Source organism: Rhinopithecus bieti, unplaced genomic scaffold (assembly GCF_001698545.2).
Source record: "Rhinopithecus bieti isolate Rb0 unplaced genomic scaffold, ASM169854v2 scaffold_21891, whole genome shotgun sequence".
NCBI lineage: Eukaryota > Metazoa > Chordata > Mammalia > Primates > Cercopithecidae > Rhinopithecus > Rhinopithecus bieti.
This window is the reverse complement of record NW_016810869.1, coordinates 1,583,866-1,603,289: the sequence shown is the minus strand read 5'-3', so window position 1 is coordinate 1,603,289 and position 19,424 is coordinate 1,583,866. Positions and strand designations below refer to the sequence as shown.

The 19,424-nt window shown below is 35.8% G+C and overlaps 1 protein-coding gene and 1 pseudogene across 5 annotated transcripts in view; one reads left to right on the top strand and one right to left on the bottom strand.

Annotated features, from left to right (window-relative positions):
• Window positions 1–19,424, bottom strand: part of CDH18 (cadherin 18) — a 1,176,273-nt gene that overhangs the window by 163,822 nt on the left and 993,027 nt on the right. The gene's annotated exons all lie outside the window — the stretch shown is intronic.
• LOC108542934 (60S ribosomal protein L31 pseudogene) lies at window positions 10,992–11,418 on the top strand (annotated as a pseudogene). Its single transcript, XR_001889406.1, has one exon. The product of XR_001889406.1 is annotated as a 60S ribosomal protein L31 pseudogene (transcript).

The window sequence follows — 19,424 nt, the reverse complement described above, 5'->3', positions numbered from 1 at the left end:
GTATTCCAAACCATCATATGGATTAAGAAATTGCCTAGACAATCCCTGCTAAATGTCCTGACTTCCAAAATTCTTGTTTTGAAAGTTCTCGGTAGTAGTTTGCTACACAGAGCGATGACATTGACATTTGGAACATACACACACACACACACACACACACACACACACACACACACACACACTGATTTATCTCATAGGAAAACCAGTGATGTTTGGCTTTCTAGATTAATTTCTAAGACCATTAAATCATACTATATATTGTGTACCTAATATGTCCTCTTGTCTTCCTCTCTTTCTGCCTCTCTTCTCTCACTGTCTCTCTCCAGAAATGGAGTGCATGACATATAGAGAAACAAACATCACCACAAATGTAATATTTCAGCTATGGTCCATTGTAAGCATATTTCATGAGTTCAGGTAAATGTTGTATTTAGAGGATAAGCAAATGAAGGAAAATGAACCTGACCTCCAAATAACTGCTGTTTAGTCAACACATAGAACACGACTTCCTGTAATTAATGAACAGTTACAAAGATTTTTACCATCAGGAAACTTACACTCTATGGCAAGTATTAAGATTATCTATGATATTTATGGGATATTACTAATCAAGAAAATTAGAAAGATAATTAAGAATATTTAAATATCATATACAAGTTATATTTCATTTCTGGATCTAGTTAAGTATGATTTCCCAAAATAGCTTGTTCACGTGGCTTATAAAAAATTTGTGTGCTCAAAATGCAAACCCGTGAGAAATATTATCATATAGACATATGATGCTAATTTATTCATTGGCATATTTTCTCTTATTCTGCTTTTTTTTTTTCCTTTTGGTTTTGCTTTGATGGTTTAAATGAGTTCAAAAGATGAAATGCTTTATATAGAATTTTTTTAGTCACAGTTACAATTAGAGAAAGCGTGTTTAATATGAATATCACAAAAACATTTGGAATATGTGTTGTTAAGACAGCTATATTTAGAGTCATATAATTTCAAATATATTAAAACACTACTATATAAGTATATACATATACCAATGACGATCTAGTTCCATTAGTAATGATTGACAACATAGGTCCATAAGTAACTGAACATTGATGATTTCTCCTGCATTACCAGTTCAGTTATTGTGACATCTGGTTTTCTGGTTTATTAAAAAATGATTTATTTATCTTTTATAACACAATTTAATTTATAATGCATTATGTCATACTCTATTATTATTATTATTTTTGAGATGGAGTTTCACTCTTGTTCCCCTGGCTGGAGTGCAGTGGTGCCATCTTGGCTCACTGCAAACTCTGCCTCCTGGGTGCGAGTGATTCTCCTGTCTCAGTCTCCCGAGTAGTTGGGTTTACAGGCATGCACCAGCATGCCCAGTTAATTTTCCTTTTGTAGTAGAGACTGGGCTTCGCCATGTTGGCCAGGCTGGTCTTGAACACCTGACCTCAGGTTATACACCTGCCTCAGCCTCCCAAAGTGCTGGGATTACAGGTGTGAGCCACCACCCTGGCTGTCATACTCTAATAATGTAAAAAGACATGGCCATTTCCAGCAAGTTGGCTATCATGTTATGCATGCTATATATACACGAATATGAAAGCATGACTACATATTGTATACATATTATTTATGTCACATGTAACAAATATGCAGCACTGAAGCAAACACTTATATCTGATTCCTAAAATTATTTTTAAGATTTCAGAGATATGTATGTACTTTCTTTCCTTTAGCATATAGATTTATGTAGGGTCCAGAAGTGGGCCAAAATAGCCAGAACTTCCTACACCCCACTTCATTCTGTCACTGGATGAGTGCTGTCCTGGAAATGGTGCCACTTCAGGCAAGGCTGAGACAGCTCTGAAGGAGCTGACAGCTGGAAGTGTGCTGTTGAATGCACTTCCCATGCTGGAGAGCAAGTTGTCCCTTAAAAGAAGCTCAGGACCATGCATCTCTCTGTCTATCAGATGGCAACCCTGCCTTGTTCCCCTTTATCTCTAGTACAAGCCCTTCCAGTGTTGATTAAGGTTGTATGCTACACTGAAAACACTCACATGCTCTTACCTTCTGTGGTTCTCAAATTGCCAAATCCAACAGGTAATTGCTGTCCTCATACCACCCTCAGTAACACTGGCCCCAGGCAATTATGCCTATCCTTCTGAGAGATTATTTCTTTGTCTTTCTCAATTCTACTGTCTTGTTTTGTATTGCCATTACATTAATTTACTTATTTTCATGCAAATTTAATTCTTGTTTTTGACAAATTATTTGCTTTTTTCCCAGTAGAACAAAAGCTCCACAAGGCCAAGGATCTTTGTTTACTGTGTTTTCATTGCTGTGCCCTCATTGCCTAAAACAATCTGCAAATCAAATTGTCCTCAAATACCACAAACTGAGTGATTACAAAAAATATATATATATTGTTGCACTCTTCTGGAATCTAGAAGTCTGAAATCAAGGTGTTGGCAGGGTTGGTTCCTTCTTGGGGCAGTGTGGGATCGTTCGGTCCCAAGCCTCTCTCCCTAGCTTGTTGCTGGCTGCTTTCCTACTCACATGGACTTTTCCCCATATGTTCAAATCATCTTTCCATGTATGTACCTCTATGTCCAAGTTTCCCTTTTTCATAAGGCACCAGTCATAATGGATTATGGCTCACTGAGACAGCCAGATGGGAGGGGTTTCCTGGCAAAACTGCAACTGGCCTGCACGCTGGGGTGGAGCCACAGAATTTCACCCCATTTGCAGCAGGGAGGAGGAGCCTGGCCCCTCCTTTTCCTGTGTGGAATTTGGTATTCAAACAATGAGGCAGGAAGCACTCTAGCAGGGACTCTGGCATTGAAGAGAGTCCCTTTTCCCCCCTTTTCTTCCTTTTCACCCAATAAAGCCTTGCTTTACTCACCCTTAAAACCATCTGCGAGCCTAAACTTTCAAGGCTGTGGGACAAAGACTTCTGTCTTTAGCTGAACTAAGGAAAAGCCCTGCAACACCACCGCATGTCACTTTAACTTGACAATTTCTGTAAAAACTATAACTCCAAAGAAGGTCACAGTCTGAGTTACTGGGGGTTAGGCTTCAATATATGACTTTTTTCATAGGGAAGAGGACATCACTCAAGTGACAACACTAAGCAACATAATGAATAGCACCAAGAAAAAAATAAAAACATATTGACTGTGTAAGTTTGTTCTTTGAGCCCATATTAAAGATACCAGCAAAGCAAAATCACAAGTGTTGACTTGATCAAAAAGGGTCTGAAGTCACTCAAGAAGAGCACACGAGATGTGAAAAACAGATGTGTGAAAGAACACAACACCAGAGAAAACGTGGAGATGGAGAGAGACTTTGTGTGCATTGCCTAAGGATAGAGGTTAAGCAAGTGTGAGATCATGAGGAGTGGCCTTGGATGCCTTTATCCTGAGAGCTATAAACAGTTATCCATTCCTTCAATTGGTAGTTATAGAGTGCTCTCTTGAATCCAGGCACTGCTCCAGGTGGAGAAAATTGCCGCCCTCATAACGCTGACATTCTAGAAAGGCCAGATTAGTGGAAAAAAAAAAAAAAGCAAGATAATTAAATCATACACAATGATATCATATATAGCAGATTAGTTGTTGTTAATTGCTGAGGAAAATTAAACATTTAATTTGGGCTTATGGTTTTAACTAGGACTATAACAGTGATATGCTGGAATTAGCTAGTTCTGGGTCACAAGTGCTGATTATGATGCTTTCAAAAATTTTGGGAGCTGGCTCATAAATATAATAATTGTTAAACATTAAATTATATAAACTTAACATTCCCTTTCGCTTTGAAAAGTAATAAATACTGAAAACTCACTACTTTCAAATTGTGTTACTATATTTTACCATTATCTATAATTTTGCCGTTATTTATATCAACTTTATCTATGTGGTGTAAATACTATAAAATAATGTGTTCATCTTTTCCTGAGTCACCTTGGCAACTTGAAAATCAGTGGCAGTGGATGTATTGATCTGGTGATTGTCTAGACTTGAGAAAGTAAAGGAGAAAACAACTAAAGCAGATTAAACCCCAAAGTAACCATTACATTGCAAAGAACACAAACCATTGAAGAAATAGTATCCTACATAACAAAAATGATTTTTAACTTAGCAAAATGCAGCTCATATTGATGAATAAGTGATATTGAGACAAACATCATTTATCTACACATTTAGGTAAGCAAAAAGATTAGCCAGTACCTAAGCCAGAACTAAACTTATTTGTCAATGAACTGAGCAACTTCTTTGCTGAATCAGATAGTAATCAAGCATTTATTTGCAGTAGAATATTGTCAGTATTCAACACATTGCAACAACTGATTGGTTATGTATGCAAGAGTTCAGCAAAAATCAATGCTAATATTCTGTAAAAATCAATTGACTGTTTGGAATTTCCAATCAAGAATAATATATATTCTGTAATTGCTTGTGAATTGTGTGCTACATATCTTTTATATCTGTAAAATTTATATAAACATACACTTATATACATGCATACATATTTCTGGTTGTTAAATATTTACTGGCATGCCACTGACTGCTAGCAATAAACAGGCTGACTTAAAAGAAGTGATAGAGGGGTCTAGGCAAAAAAGAATCTTATGCACAAATGCCCTAATGTGGGTGCTTTCTAGGCTATTTCAGGTACATTCATGGGACCAGAACATCTAAGGTAAAAGTAACAGGAAGAACCGGTGATGATATCAGAATGATGATGATGGGCCAGGTATTCAAGGGCAGGCACATTACTATCATGCTGTTAGCTTTGGTTGTAAGTGAGATGGGAAGCCATTGGCAAGTTTTGAGCAAAGGAGTGATGATATGGTTCAGCGGTGTTCCCACCCAAATCTCATTTTGAAGTGTAGTTCCCATAATTCCCACGTGTTGTGGGAGGGACCTGGTGGGAGATACTTGAATTGTGGTGGTGGTTTCTCCCATACTGTTCTCATGCAGTGACTAAGTCTCACGAGATCTCATAGTTTTATAAGGGGTTTCCTCTTTTGCTTGATTCTCATTCTTTCTTGTCTGTTGCCAGGTAAGACATGCCTTTTGCCTGCCACCATGATTGTGGGGTCTCCTCAGCCATGTGAAACTGTGATTTCATTAAGTCTCTTTTTCTTTATAAATTACACAGTCTTGGGTATGTCTTTATCAGCCGTGTGAAAACAGACTAATACAAGTGACATGATTTCATATATTTTAACATAATTGTTTTGAAAGTTGCTTTGGGAATAAATTGTGTGGAACAATGATAGAATTAAGGAGATAGGTTAAGAGATAAGTGCAATAAAGTGAGTTAAAATAGAAGTGAGGAGATGTGGTCAAATCCTGGATATATGTTGATGGTAGGGTTTCCTGATGTCATAGTTGTGTGGTGTGAAAGGAAAACAGGAATGAAGGATGATCTAAAGTGTTTGACTTGGAATACAGAAAACTGTGAGAAGAACTGTTTGTGGGGAGGTGGTTGGAAATCAGGAGTTCAATTTTGGATCTACTCTGAGATTATGTCTCAGAGACTCAAGCAGACATATTCAGTTGGCATAGCATATACTGGTTTTTAGAGGAGCAAGCTAAAATAGTAATATAAATATGACCAGCATAAAGATACTACTTAAAACCTTTAACCTTATGAAATTAGCATAGAAATGAGTATGTATAGAAAGAGGCTCAGATACTGGATACTGACACGTAAGACTGAGAGAAACGGTAAAAGCAACAGATGACCACTGACCACTCAGAAAGGAAAAAAAAACCAAGAGGGTGTGGCATGCTAGAAACCCACCAGTATTTCAAGGGATAGAAATTGCTCCCTTGCGACAAATGCTGTTGCTAAGTAAAGTATGATATGACCTGAGCAGTGTGAGGAATGGAGTCAGAGACATCATAATGAGAACTGTGGCCGTCTGCCCTAAATTTAATAGTGGATATGAAATGAAGAAAATGTTATGTTAAGTGAATTTTTAAAGATAAGAAGACTGGTTGGAAGTAGAGTGTGAGGAAAAGGGAGTTTTTCTAATGACACTCAGGTATTTGGCTTAAGGATCATGGTCAGTGCGGAGACCTCTACAAGGTGAGAAGTATCAGGTGAAGATCAGTGAAGAGAGTGTTAATTTGGGATATATTGACTTTCATGTGCTTAAGAGAGATATCTATGTGAAAGTCTGATGGAAAGTTGAACACTTGACACTCTACGGAAAGGTCTGGGCTGGTGAAGATAATAATGATAACTGTGAACAAAAAGATGAAAATGAACTCACTCTTGCCCAACGTAATAAAGAAAGGGCCACTTATTACAGTTAAAGGTCTAAATTGCTCCCTCTTGAATCTTCATTCCTTGAATCATATACTAAAAAATTACCAATCAGGCTGCAAGAATTACCTTCTTAAAGAGGTAAGTGAGATAAAAGTCAATCTATCTAATCTTAATGAATATAAAACAATCAAAGACTGGATATTTCCACTGTGTATATTAATTTGTCTGTTTACATACATATTTCTATTGGTTGAACAACTTAGCTGAATTACTCCTTTATGTTATCAAGGTATACTTCAAATTTAATCAGATAGTACAATAAGAGGTCGATGACATAAAATTTTTTTCAACCAAATTTGAAAGACTTTTGCACTATATAAGGATCATTCACATATAGTTAGAAAAATAGACAACATATCACAAAAGTGAAGAAAAAAGATTTGTAGAAGAAAATTAATTTAAAAGAGTGGGAGGAAGTAGATTTTTTTTTTTTTTTGAAACAGAGTCTCGCTCCATTGTACAGGCTGGAGGGCAATGGTGCAATCTGGGCTCACTGCAACCTCCACCTCCCGGGTTCAAGCAATTCTTCTGCCTCAGTCTCCCAAGTAGCTGGGATTACAGGTGCCTGTCACCATGCCCAGCTAATTTTGTTTTGAATTTTTAGTAGAGACAGGGTTTCTCCATGTTAGCCAGCCTGGTCTCGAACTCCTGACCTCAAGTGATCCCCCAGCCTTGACCTCCCAAAGTGCTGGGGTTACAGGTCTGAGCTACTGTGCCTGGCCAGGATGTAGATTTTTAAAATTTTTTATTGAGTTACTGATTTAAGTCATCCATCCTTATCCCCCTTGGCTACTCATTTATTAGTTATCAGTGTGGCCCTTTCTTTGTTAATTTATCTCCTATGTGAACTAATATTTTATATAAAACATTTGCTGTGGTAGCTTTTTGTTCTTAATATTTCAACGTTTCCTGAAGTTACAAATGGAATAATGGGTTGAGTAGGGATCCATTGGTGCAGGGATCCATTGGTGCGTGTGTGTGTGCGTGTGTATGTGTGTTGTTTAGGCTTTGCTGCTAAGAAGGCTTGTATTTTGTCAGGTGATCCATGATACTAGAGTTTGGAAGTGACTACAATCTAATTCTCAGGCCAAGGCCTTGCTTCACCCACTCACTAGTCATTCAATATTTTTCTATTTTATTTCTTAGTAGGGGGATCTAGCAGGAAGTAATAAAAGCAGGCACCTAACACAGCCTATAAAGTAAGTAAAACAAAGCCTGCATTAAAGAAAGTAACATAATGCAGACTGAATAGAATGAACTGGTCCCTCAGATGTATTTGGAAATTTGCATAGAGTTATTTAAAATTTGAAGAATGAGCTCTATTAGAGAACAGGGGAATAACCCGACAGGATTATAGAGCAAGACCTGAACTAGGAAGGGAATTAACATGGCAAACAATGGCTAAGGAAGAAAAGCTAAATGAGGCATTGATTTAGTTATTTAGAGACTGTTTTTCTCTTAAAATAAAACCAGAAATCATATCACTTTTGTTGATTTAGCACCTTTCACTGCTTATTTTAATGCTCTTCACTCTTAGGGTTCCAGAGAACCTATAAATGTCTTTTCACTGACTCAAGCACCATTTATCAAAGTTACTGCATGAGCTCACCAAGCAGGAGTTTAGGCATCTTCCTCTGTGCTACTTCCCTTTCAGAGATCATTCTAAAGGCAATTAACTAAAGAGAGAGCACCACATTTGAGTACAAGTCAATCATAAGCCTGAAATAATGCACTCATACAAATAATTGAGAAGATGTAACAAATGGGAATTTTTACATATTCTCAGTTAAAACTGAAGCAGTGACACAACATAAGTGAAACATAATGCTTTTCCATTTTGCTCCCTTGTTATGGCATTTGAGATTCAAGTTGACTCTCGACTTGCCAATTTTTTCTTTGATCATGTATTAAATTGTGGCAATGTATTTACTTAAGTCCTACATTCAAGAAATATATTTTTATTTCTTAATCTTTCCATTGAGATCTCTTTGGCAAGATCACTTAACCAAACAGTTGGCAAACTCTGAAGCGATTTTGAAGTTATAGACTTGGTCAAGAAGCTTTACTATATGTCACAAAAATAAATAAATAAATAAATAAATAAAATACTTAAAGCTTTATTGAAAGACTTATGAAGTCTGTTAAAATCCAAAGTTAATTTACAAAATTAAAGACAAGATAATTATGTAACTTTGACTACTGAAGATATTAACCATCACCCAATAACTACATTTAAAATCACTGAAAGGTAGTATCACATGTTATCCTACCATTGGCATTTATATGTGTAATGAACTATTTAAAAATATCTATTTCCCTTTATTATTTGGAAAGATTTCTGTCACTTTTACTTGGTAACTCCACTTTTTTTGGTCATTAATTGCATGTAATAGCCATTTTTTTTCTAGGTTATATTTGTAGACTAATTTCATAAATGATTTATTTTGGTCATACAGTATAGTTGAGGGTTTAGAGTACTAGAGACAATTGTCTACAATGAAACTTTGGTTCCACCATTTCCTTACATAATCTTCCTCAACTCTGTATGAGAACACCTAATAATTCATATTTATATGATCAATGTGACATTACATTAGTCAGTTAATGAAAACATTTTCCAACAGTGTGTATCACATAGTAAAAGTCCAGTATAATTATCATCTGCTTTTTAAAAAAGGGTATTTTTTGTTTTGTAATTTTGTTCAGAAATGGACATATTTTCTCCAAAGCATACATATAAGTCTGAAACTTCACAATTCCTGAACCGTTCTCTGATTGGTATTCCGTTCCCGCCCTCAGCCTGTGAATTAAGAATGGTGAGCTATTTGTTTTTTTCACCTTAGCGTTAGCAATATCATTATTTGTATTAATAGTTCTAGATGTATGTCTTTTTTTGTTTACAATTCCAGTTAGATGCATTTATAACCATATTTTTCACAGGTTGACTACTCCACACTTTCCTTACCCAAATGTGCAGTTATTTTGCCTTAATTCTTTCCAGGTTTCTTCCAGCTGATGATTCTAAAGTTTTCATGTTATTGTTATTTCCAAACACAGGGCTATCTCTTTTTTTCTTGAATATTTTCCTAATTTCCTAACTATATTATCAAACCCTTATTACCTGTTATGATGAATGTCACCCATTTATTTTTAAGGTATACACACAATTATGAATACCTTCCACATACCAGGTAATATGTTAAAGTGCTTTTTGCAGCTATTTCATTTAATTATCCTGTGATCCATACTGTTAGTTATAAATACCTAGCATTATAGAATGCTTAACAGCTTACTCCTTTTCTATCTTTCCTCTTTAACTTGTGTGCTGTGGTGCAGGTGAAGAAACTGATATTATTTGTGCCCTCTCTGTTCTATAGGTGCCTGCTCTTCCACTGAAGCATCAGGCCCATGCTTTTGTTTGTATACTCCATTTGGCTGCTGTTTTGTATCAGCTGGCTGCAAAGATTGTTTTCAGACTCTTGGAGGAGGTCACTAATTAGAAAATACCGTGTGGTGCTCTGAGTAGCCGCCAGTGTAGTGTGCTCCTTCACACTGCGTTAACTGGCCTTCAGCGTGCCTATTTAGTCCCATGTTGTATTCAAATAAAATGTTTGAAAATTCCTATATGTACTGATTTCTGTGATGCCTCTTTCTTCTATAGTGGATTAACTACATAGTATCTTCAACTTTTACACTTCATTCTTGCTATGGAATAGAATTTAATGTATCAGCATAATCTGGACATGTGCACAAATATTAAATACAGCTTATTTCTCCCAATTGCATTTTGCATGTTAAAAGAAGAAAATTCCAACAAATTAGAAATCACCAAAATAATTCAGTTACTTCATTTAATGAAGTCATTAATTCAGTGAATGTTGATTGCATTATCAAGTGTTGAGTGCTCAGAATACAAATAAGTACAGAAAACAGTTCCCAAATGGATATTCTCACAGATTGCATGACATTACCTTTTTATATTATGTAACCATATTAATTCAAAAGAAATTATTACAAACATTTCTTTATAAAATTATTTTGACAATGAGGCATAGTGGGGTGGGGAGGGAAGGGTAGTGTCTCTCCTAATGTTTAAATTACTTTTCTGGCTACCGAAACTTGTTTTTGATTTGTTTTGATTTTTTTTTTTTTTTTAATTGAGACAGGGTTTCTCTTTGTCACCCAGGCTGCAGTGCAGTGTTGTGATCTCGGTTCACTGCAACCTCTGCCTCCCAGGCTCAAGGGATCCTCTCACCTCAGCCTTTAGAAAAGTTGGGACCACAGGTGTGCACTACCATACCCAGGTAATGTTTTAGTATTTTCAGTAGAGATGGTGTTTCACCATGTTGCCCAGGCTGGTCTTGAACTCCTGAGCTCAAGGGATCCACCCTCCTCATTCTTCCAAAGTGCTAGGATTACAGGTAATAGCTACCATTCCTGGCCACTGCCAAACCTTGTAGGCCCTGGCAGAAATGGTTGAGAAGATTCTGGGTGTAATGATATCACTCTAGTAACTTCTTACTTGTACTTTGGAAACATTGGCCATCTAATATCCAACTAATGGGAATTTGCTAGCGATCATATTCAAGAGAAATCCCTTTTCCCCAAAATAAGCTTGTGGTGGCATGTAGAAACCGAATTGAGCTTTTCCTTTCCAACTTGGACCCGGCAGAATGGCTCCCGCAAAGAAGGGTGGCGAGAAGAAAAAGGGCCGTTCTGCCATCAACGAGGTGGTGACCCGAGAATACACCATCAACATTCACAAGCGCATCCATGGAGTGGGCTTCAAGAAGCGTGCCCCTCGGGCACTCAAAGAGATTCGGAAATTTGCCATGAAGGAGATGGGAACTCCAGATGTGCGCATTGATACCAGGCTCAACAAAGCTGTCTGGGCCAAAGGAATAAGGAATGTCCCATACCGAATCCATGTGCGGCTGTCCAGAAAACGTAATGAGGATGAAGATTCACCAAATAAGCTCTATACTTGGGTTACCTATATACCTGTTACCACTTTCAAAAATCTGCAGACAGTCAATGTGGATGAGAACTAATCGCTGATCGTCAAATACATCAAATAGTTATAAAATTCAAAAAAAAAAAAGAAACCGAATTGAAAACCTATTTTTGTGTCATCTCATATTACATTAAGCTATGCTTGCAGAATTGTTTTAAATGTGTGAAAGAAAATGTTGTAAATAATTATATTTTGATGAATAACAATGTTGCCACTTACTAAAGTCAGATGGTGCTTTCTTTTCTTTTTACTTCCCCACCAGATAACTAGGCTGCATTGAAAATAATTTAATGATTAAAAACATGGGCTCTGAAGACAGACTGATGGGGTCCAAATCCTCATCTCACTGGATTAATTGTATGGCCTTAAAGAAATTACTTCTCTATGACTCAATTTCTTCCTTCAGAAAAATGTGGGTCATGATTTCTCATTTGGTCATAAGGCTATTATAGAGGTTAAATAATGTAGTATATGCAAAGCACATAAAAAACTGCCTAGAGAAGCACAAGTAACATCATAAGCAAAAGTTAGCATTTTTCTTATTGTTTTATGTCATCATGTGCCCAGATGACTAAATAATATAATCAGTTTAGCAAGGAATATTCTCCCAAAGAGAGTATTTGGATAGGCTGGGTGCGGCAGCTCATGCCTGTAATCTCAGCACTTTGGGAGCCCGAGGTGGGTGGATCACCTGAGGTTGGGAGTTCGAGACCACCTTGACCAAAATGGAGAAACCCTGTCTCTACTAAAAATAGAAAATTAGCCCGGCATGGTGGTGCATGCCTATAATCCCAGCTACTCGGGAGGCTGAGGCAGGAGAATTTCTTGAACCCGGGAGGTGGAGGTTGCCATGAGCCAAGATTGTGCCATTGCACTCCAGCCTGGGCAATAAGAGCCAAACTTTGTCTCAAAAAAAAAAAAAAAAAAAAAAAAAAAAAAAAAAAGAAAAGGAAAGAAGAAAAGAAAAGAAAAAGAATGTATTTGCCGTGTGCTCATAATTTTACAGTGGTTTAAAGCTTACCAAATTTCCTAACATAACCTAATTTTCAATTCAAAGTACTCTTGTGAGGTGATAGGACACAATGTTTATACATTATTACTAATTTAGTCATGAGAACAAAGACAAAAAGTATCAAATATCTAATCTAGAATAGTTAATAAGTCCTTAGTGATTTTCCACTGTCTTTTGATGTCAGTTTTGCTTTTCCAATAGAAAGAATATATATACCATGTTCCTTACGTGGATTAGAAAATCCATCTAATCACAGTTGCCTGTAGGAGTACTTTATATCTTACTACTGGTAACCTTTTTGACGTACATACATCAGATATGCTTATTGATGTTTGATTACTATGGAGTTCTTAAATTACATTAAACAAAATGTACGTATAAAATACATATGGAAACTCTAAAAATTGTCTTTTCATAGTTTAATTATCATGCCAAAATTGTTACCATTTTTACCAGAACCATTCTGGCAGATCAGAAGTGAGAGATGTTTGCTTTGTAAACCCTTGATGACAAAGTCATCTTTGGTAGCTGCATTGGATGGTTGGAAACATGTAGCAATTTGTAATGAAGGATGATTAATAAGTGACTGAGGTAAGCGATTACACTGTGTTTTGACCAAAACAAACAAACAAACAAAGAGTATAAATTCTTAGAATGCAGACTATATGTTATTTCTCTACAGATCATCTATCTACCTACTCATCTGACTAGGTATCTATTTGTATATTTTACTTTCTTTAGTTACAAACTGTTTCTAAATATAATTTTGAAAGGAGAGTTCGATGCTATGTTTAACAAGTTTACCATGGTTGTTCAGGATCATATTATTAAAGTAATTGCATTGCCATGTAAGCATCATTGTATGTGTTTTGGCAGAAGAAAAAGTAAACATTCCTGTTAATTTTTCTTCAACATGTATATTTATTATAGGTTAAGCAGTCAAGAAAATGTTGCTGAAAGTAAAGAAAAAAATTATCTTAGTTAAAGTGCCAATGAATTGTGAAATACTACCCATAAACCACTATTTGCTGAAATATACTTGGCTCAATCAATGATTTTCAGTTATCAAGTTAAAGAGCCCTCCCCTGATGTTTATATGGTCTAATTAAGTTAGGACAATAATGCTACAGAAAAAGGACTATAAACTAAATGTACAAGTATGTCTAGTTTTGGAATTTAATACATATTAATTATACTTATTTTCATTATTTTACTTTTTCAACTGACATAAAATTGTATGTATTAATCGTGTACAGTATGATGTTTTGAAGGATATATGCAAAGTGGCTTGGCTACCTCTACATAATTAACATATATATATTATACCACATAGTTATCCTGTTTTAATGGTTAAAAAAAATGCACCAAAATGTCTTCCAACCAAAAATACATGACATAGTTTTATTCAAATAATCTTGTGGCTAAAATGTTGTACTTTATTTTCAATTCTCTGTAAATGTTCAGTTCACATAATCTATTTTGAGTGTAAAAAAAATAATTTGTTTAAGGTTTAACTTTTGATTGTTTACTTTTTAAAATTTTGACTCTTAATTTTCATATGTACTGTTACCTCTAATCTCCAACATTTATTACCAACATAAATTAATTCCAAAGTATTTTCATTTATAAAGACCAAAAATATTTATACAATTTTTTGATGTCACTATGGTCACTAAAAATAAATAACTGTACTCTATACATTCTTTATGTCTTTCATATTCTATCAGAATTTTCTCATGCTATGTTCACAGTTTCTCATAAGTTAACAAAAAATAAAATGTCTTTGGATGGCAAGAATGAAAATAAAACAAGCTGAAATCAGGATGAGGTATATTCTTTGTCACATCTCTAAGCCTGTTGGCATTTTGCAACAGTTTTCTTTTGTATCTTATTTACATAACAATGGATTTACCTGTTATAAGTGGTTTGATTCTTCTCTTTAAGCCAGAAATGACAGAATACTGTCTCCTCTCAAGCAAAACTGAGAGAAAAAATTGAATCCAAACCATCTGTGCCTTTTCTCTAATGAAGTTTTACTCCTCAGGGAAGAATTAAACTAGCGCTTTTGGAAATCTACATATCGCAGGTAGATATTTGTTTGCTTTCCTTTTCTTTCTCTTTCTCTCTTTTTCTCTTTCTCTCTTTCTTCCTTTCTTTCTGTTGATTTTTAATTTATAAATTATGATTGCACATATTTATTGCACAGAGTATGTTGTTTTGAAATATGCACACATTGTGGAATGGTTAAATTGAACTAATTAATATATGCATTTACATCACCAGGTGGATTGTTTAGAATTTGACACACTAATATCACGGCTGCCATGCCAACCCGACTCTCTATTTAATATCACACATTTTCTTGTTCTGGTCCCTACACTACTGATTCCTATTGCTACTTCTAATTGCACTTTTTATTTCACAGCAATTGCACCTGACATAGATTCTATCCTTGGCCAAAAGCTAGCTAAGCTCCCCTGAACTCTCCTTTAAACTAGTCAATGATTTTGGGCTTTTGTGTTTGTCTCTGCATTTCCCAGTTTTAGCAAGAATCCTGATAAGTCAGTTTTGCTGAAATCCTCTGTCATCAACACCTCAGCACCCTTACTGTCTCACTGAGTTCCTCATCACTCACCACCCACCAGTCAATATCTGCTTATCCTGGCCTGCCTGTAGCAAGAAACTTCACCTACTCGTGATGTCTCCTATTAGGAATTTTCCATCCAGTGACCTCTTGCTTTTCCTCACCCAACTCCTTGGATGTAAATTCCCACTTTTCTTTGTGGTATTCAGACTTGACCCTAATCTCACTCCTAAGCTGCAAAAACCCAAGGCAATGGTTTCTACATCTATCATAATGCTCCTGAATAAAATCTGTGTACCATGCTTTAATAAGTGTCACAAATATCTTCTATCATCACCTTCTAACATTCTCTATAATTATTTTTGTATTATCTTTCTATTATTTATTGCCTATCTTCTCTTCACAACTTCTGACAGCTAGAATGTAAGCCAGGTGTTCATGAATATGTGTTTGTTTCATTTGCTAACAAACCCCAAATACCTTATATGAAAGCTTAATACATAACAAGTTGACAGTAAACATTTGTTAAATGAAAGAATAACTGAATAAAATACAAGATGATCATTAATGTTGCATACAGTGTAACAGTCAGAAGTACCATAGTTTCTCTAAAATTTCTAGAATTATCACTGTCAGACTATAACTATCAAAGTCAGACTTCAATCCTCACCAGAGGATTTTAAACAGACATTTTAAAATCTACACTGTCTTAAGGCTTTCCTGCCATAAATGCATGCCATCTAATAGAACCATGACTCCTCGTGTTATGCAGTAAATACAGATCATTCATTAGTTTTTCTCCTCTTTTCTCATGTTTTGTGGGAAGAAATTCCACCTCATCCTATCTTCCATAAATATTGAAGGTGGTAGCTGGATGAAAAGCAAATGTTTATTAAGTGTGTTTAAGTCTTTACTAAGTTTTTTTTTTTTTTTTTTTTTTTTTTTTTTTTTTTAATGAGCTACGTAAGTTAAAACAGTTCCTGTCTGAGCGTGAGGTGGTATTAGTAAGTGGTGGAACAGTTGAAGATTCCAGCCTTTTTCCCCCCACATAAAACAAGTATCCAGCTATCCATGAATGAAAATTCTTTATGGATAGCTCAGGAGTTCAGGTACAAAGCTGCAGCAACACAGTAAAGAAAAAAGACTAAATTATATTAAAAGGATAGGATAAGGAGTTCCATTTTGCCCGTATCATCCCATCACACAGCTCAACGCAAAGAGGGATTTCCCAGCTCACAAGTNTGAAAATTCTTTATGGATAGCTCAGGAGTTCAGTACAAAGCTGCAGCAACACAGTAAAGAAAAAAGACTAAATTATATTAAAAGGATAGGATAAGGAGTTCCATTTTGCCCGTATCATCCCATCACACAGCTCAACGCAAAGAGGGATTTCCCAGCTCACAAGTCTCCCTTTCAAGAACAAGGAAAGCGGTCAACAGTTAGTTTCCTCAAATTTTTTGGACAATGTTTAAAGGACCTGCTTTCACCCCACCCCTCTCAGATTGCTGGGAAGTTTGTTGTTGTTGTTGTTGTTGTGTGTATGTGTGTGTGTGTGTTTTGTTTGTTTGTTTGTTTTTTTTTTGTGAGACGGAGTCTGTAGCCCGATCTCGGCTCACTGCAAGCTCCGCCTCCTGGGTTCATGCCATTCTCCTGCCTCAGCCTCCTGAGTAACTGGAACTACAGGCGCCCGCCACCTCGCCCGGCTAATATTTTTGTATGTTTAGTAGGGACGGGGTTTCACCGTGTTAGCCAGGATGGTCTCCATCTCCTGACCTCGTGATCTGCCTGCCTCAGCCTCCCGAAATGCTGGGATTACAGGCGTGAGCCACCTCGCCCAGCCCAATTGCTGGAAAGTTTAACATGGTAGAGAAGTGTGAAGATGGCTAGAAACAAAGAAGAGTGGAGGTTATTAGTAGCAGGTACTGGGTGGATGCCCAGCAGCCTGCTCTACAGAACATCCAAGCAGTCTTTGCTGTTAAAGACATCAAGAGCCATGGCAGTCCCAAACATTCCAGAAAGGGAAGTACTGCTGCATCTTTTAAGAAAAGGAAGTGATGCTGCATCACTATGGGACAAAGCAACCATGCCCTTGTCCTTCCCACAACCACTTGCTTGCTGGGGTCTCAGAGGTACAGTCTATCTCTGAGCAACTGCACCTAAAAAAACTGGTGCCACTTCTTCAGAAAGCACACATGTGCTATAAACATCAGAGTCACTGCCACAATGAATAGCGCTGTGCTCCAGTCATTTGCTCCACAGGCACATGCCCCTTGCATACTACAGCCACGATTGCAGCAGGCATGCTGGCATATCACATCCTATTGCAATCTTTCTATAATGCTGCCCATCAGCATTGCAACCAAACTGTACAATGCCAAGGACAAAGGTATAATTTTGAAAGCAGCAAGAGAAAAGCAATTCATACTAGGGAATTACCATAATGCTATAAATGGTGTTCTCAACAGAAACTTTGCAAGTCAGGAGAAAGTGAGATAATATATGCAAAGTATTGAAAGAGCAAATCTGCCATTCGAAATACTATACCCAGAGAAATAATCCTTTAAATGGGTGGAAATAAAGTCTCTTTGAGACAAATAAAAATTGAGGTACCTTATCACCACTAGATCTGTCTTATGAGAAATGCTTCAGGTAGTTCTTCAAGTTGTAACTAAAATATACTAAACAGCATAAGAAATAATATGAAAATAAACATTTTACCAGTGTGGCTAAATATATAGTCATATGCAGACTAATGTAGCACTGTAATGGGGGTGTGTAATTCCTTTAAACACTAATAGTTAAAATATAAACATTTATTAATAGATACACAATATAGAAAGCATCAAACTCTGATTACAAGGGCATTATATGTATGTGAGGGGTAAGTGTGATTTGGTATACAATTGAAATTAAGTTGTTATCAACTTAAAATAGAAGATTTTTATACAAACCTCAAGCTAATCACAAAGATAAAACCTATAATTAATTCAAAAAAACAATAAAGAGAAAAGAATGAAAGTAAATTTCTTGTCACTACAAGAAATCATCAAATAACAGAGGAATACAGCAAGACAGAAAAAGAGTGACAAAACAACTAGAAAATAAACAAATAAATTAACAAAAGAACAAGAGTAACTTTTCACTTATCTATAATTACCTCAAATGCAAATCTATTAAATTCATCATTCAAAAGTCATAGCATAAATGAAGGAATAAAACAAACAAACAGAAAAATAAAAGCAAGTCACAGAGATATGCTGTCTACATGAGAGTCACTTTAGATTTAAAAACAAAATAGGCTAAAAGTGAAGGGATAGAGAAGGATATTTTATGCCACTGGTAACCAAAAGAGAAGATAAGTGGTTATATTTACATCAGACAAGATGTATTTTAAGTGTAGTATAGTCTTCAAAAAAAAAAAGAAGGTCATTACATAAGAGTAACAGAGTAAATTTAACAGGAAGACAATTTATAGAACAATTATACGCACACACACACACACACACACACACATCACAGCACCTAATCATATAAAGCAAATATTGACAGATCTGAAGACAGAAACTGACAGCACTACAACAATAGTGGTGTATTTTAGCACCCCACTTACAGTAATAGAACATCCAGACAGAAATACCAACAGAGGCAGCTGACTTGAACAACAACATAAGCAGAACTTTCCACCCAACAGCAGAAGAAAACACATTCTTCTCAACAGCATACAGAACATTCTCCAGGATAGATCACATGTTAGATCTTAAAAAAAATTCTTAACGAACTTCAGAAGATCAAAATCATTCCATGCATTTTACCAACCACAATAGAGTTTAACTAGAAATTAAGAACACAGAAACAATCAGAAATGTGTGGAAACTAAATAGCACTCTTTGGAACAACTACTTGGTTAAAATGAAGTCAAAACGAAATTTAGAAAATACCTCCAGAAAGATAAAATCACATCATAACAAAACCTATGGGGCACAACAAAAGCAGTCTCAAGAAGAAAGTTTAAAGCAATTAGTGCCTACATTAGAAAAGATGCAATATTTCAAATAAACAGCATAACATTAAGCCTCAAGAAGCTAGAGAAAATAAAACAAAAGCAATTAAGCCTGAAGTTAGCAGAATAAAAAAAAAAAAGAAAGAAAAACAACAACAACAAAGATTATAACTAAATCAGCTGGAGAGAAAAAATAGGCCAAATCATCAGAACGAAATTAGTTTTGTGAAAGATAATATTGACACATCTTTAGCTGGAATAAGAAAAAAAGAAAGATGACTCAAATAAACAAAATCAGTAACAAAAAAGGAGATGTTACAATGGATGCCTCAGAAATGAAGAGGATCAAAAAGCATCCCTTTTATGGTTATTGTGAACAATTATAGGCCAGCAAACTGAATAATCCAGAAGAAATGAAAAAATTTCTAGAAAAATACAACTTACCGAATAAAAAAAAAAAAAAAAAAAAAAA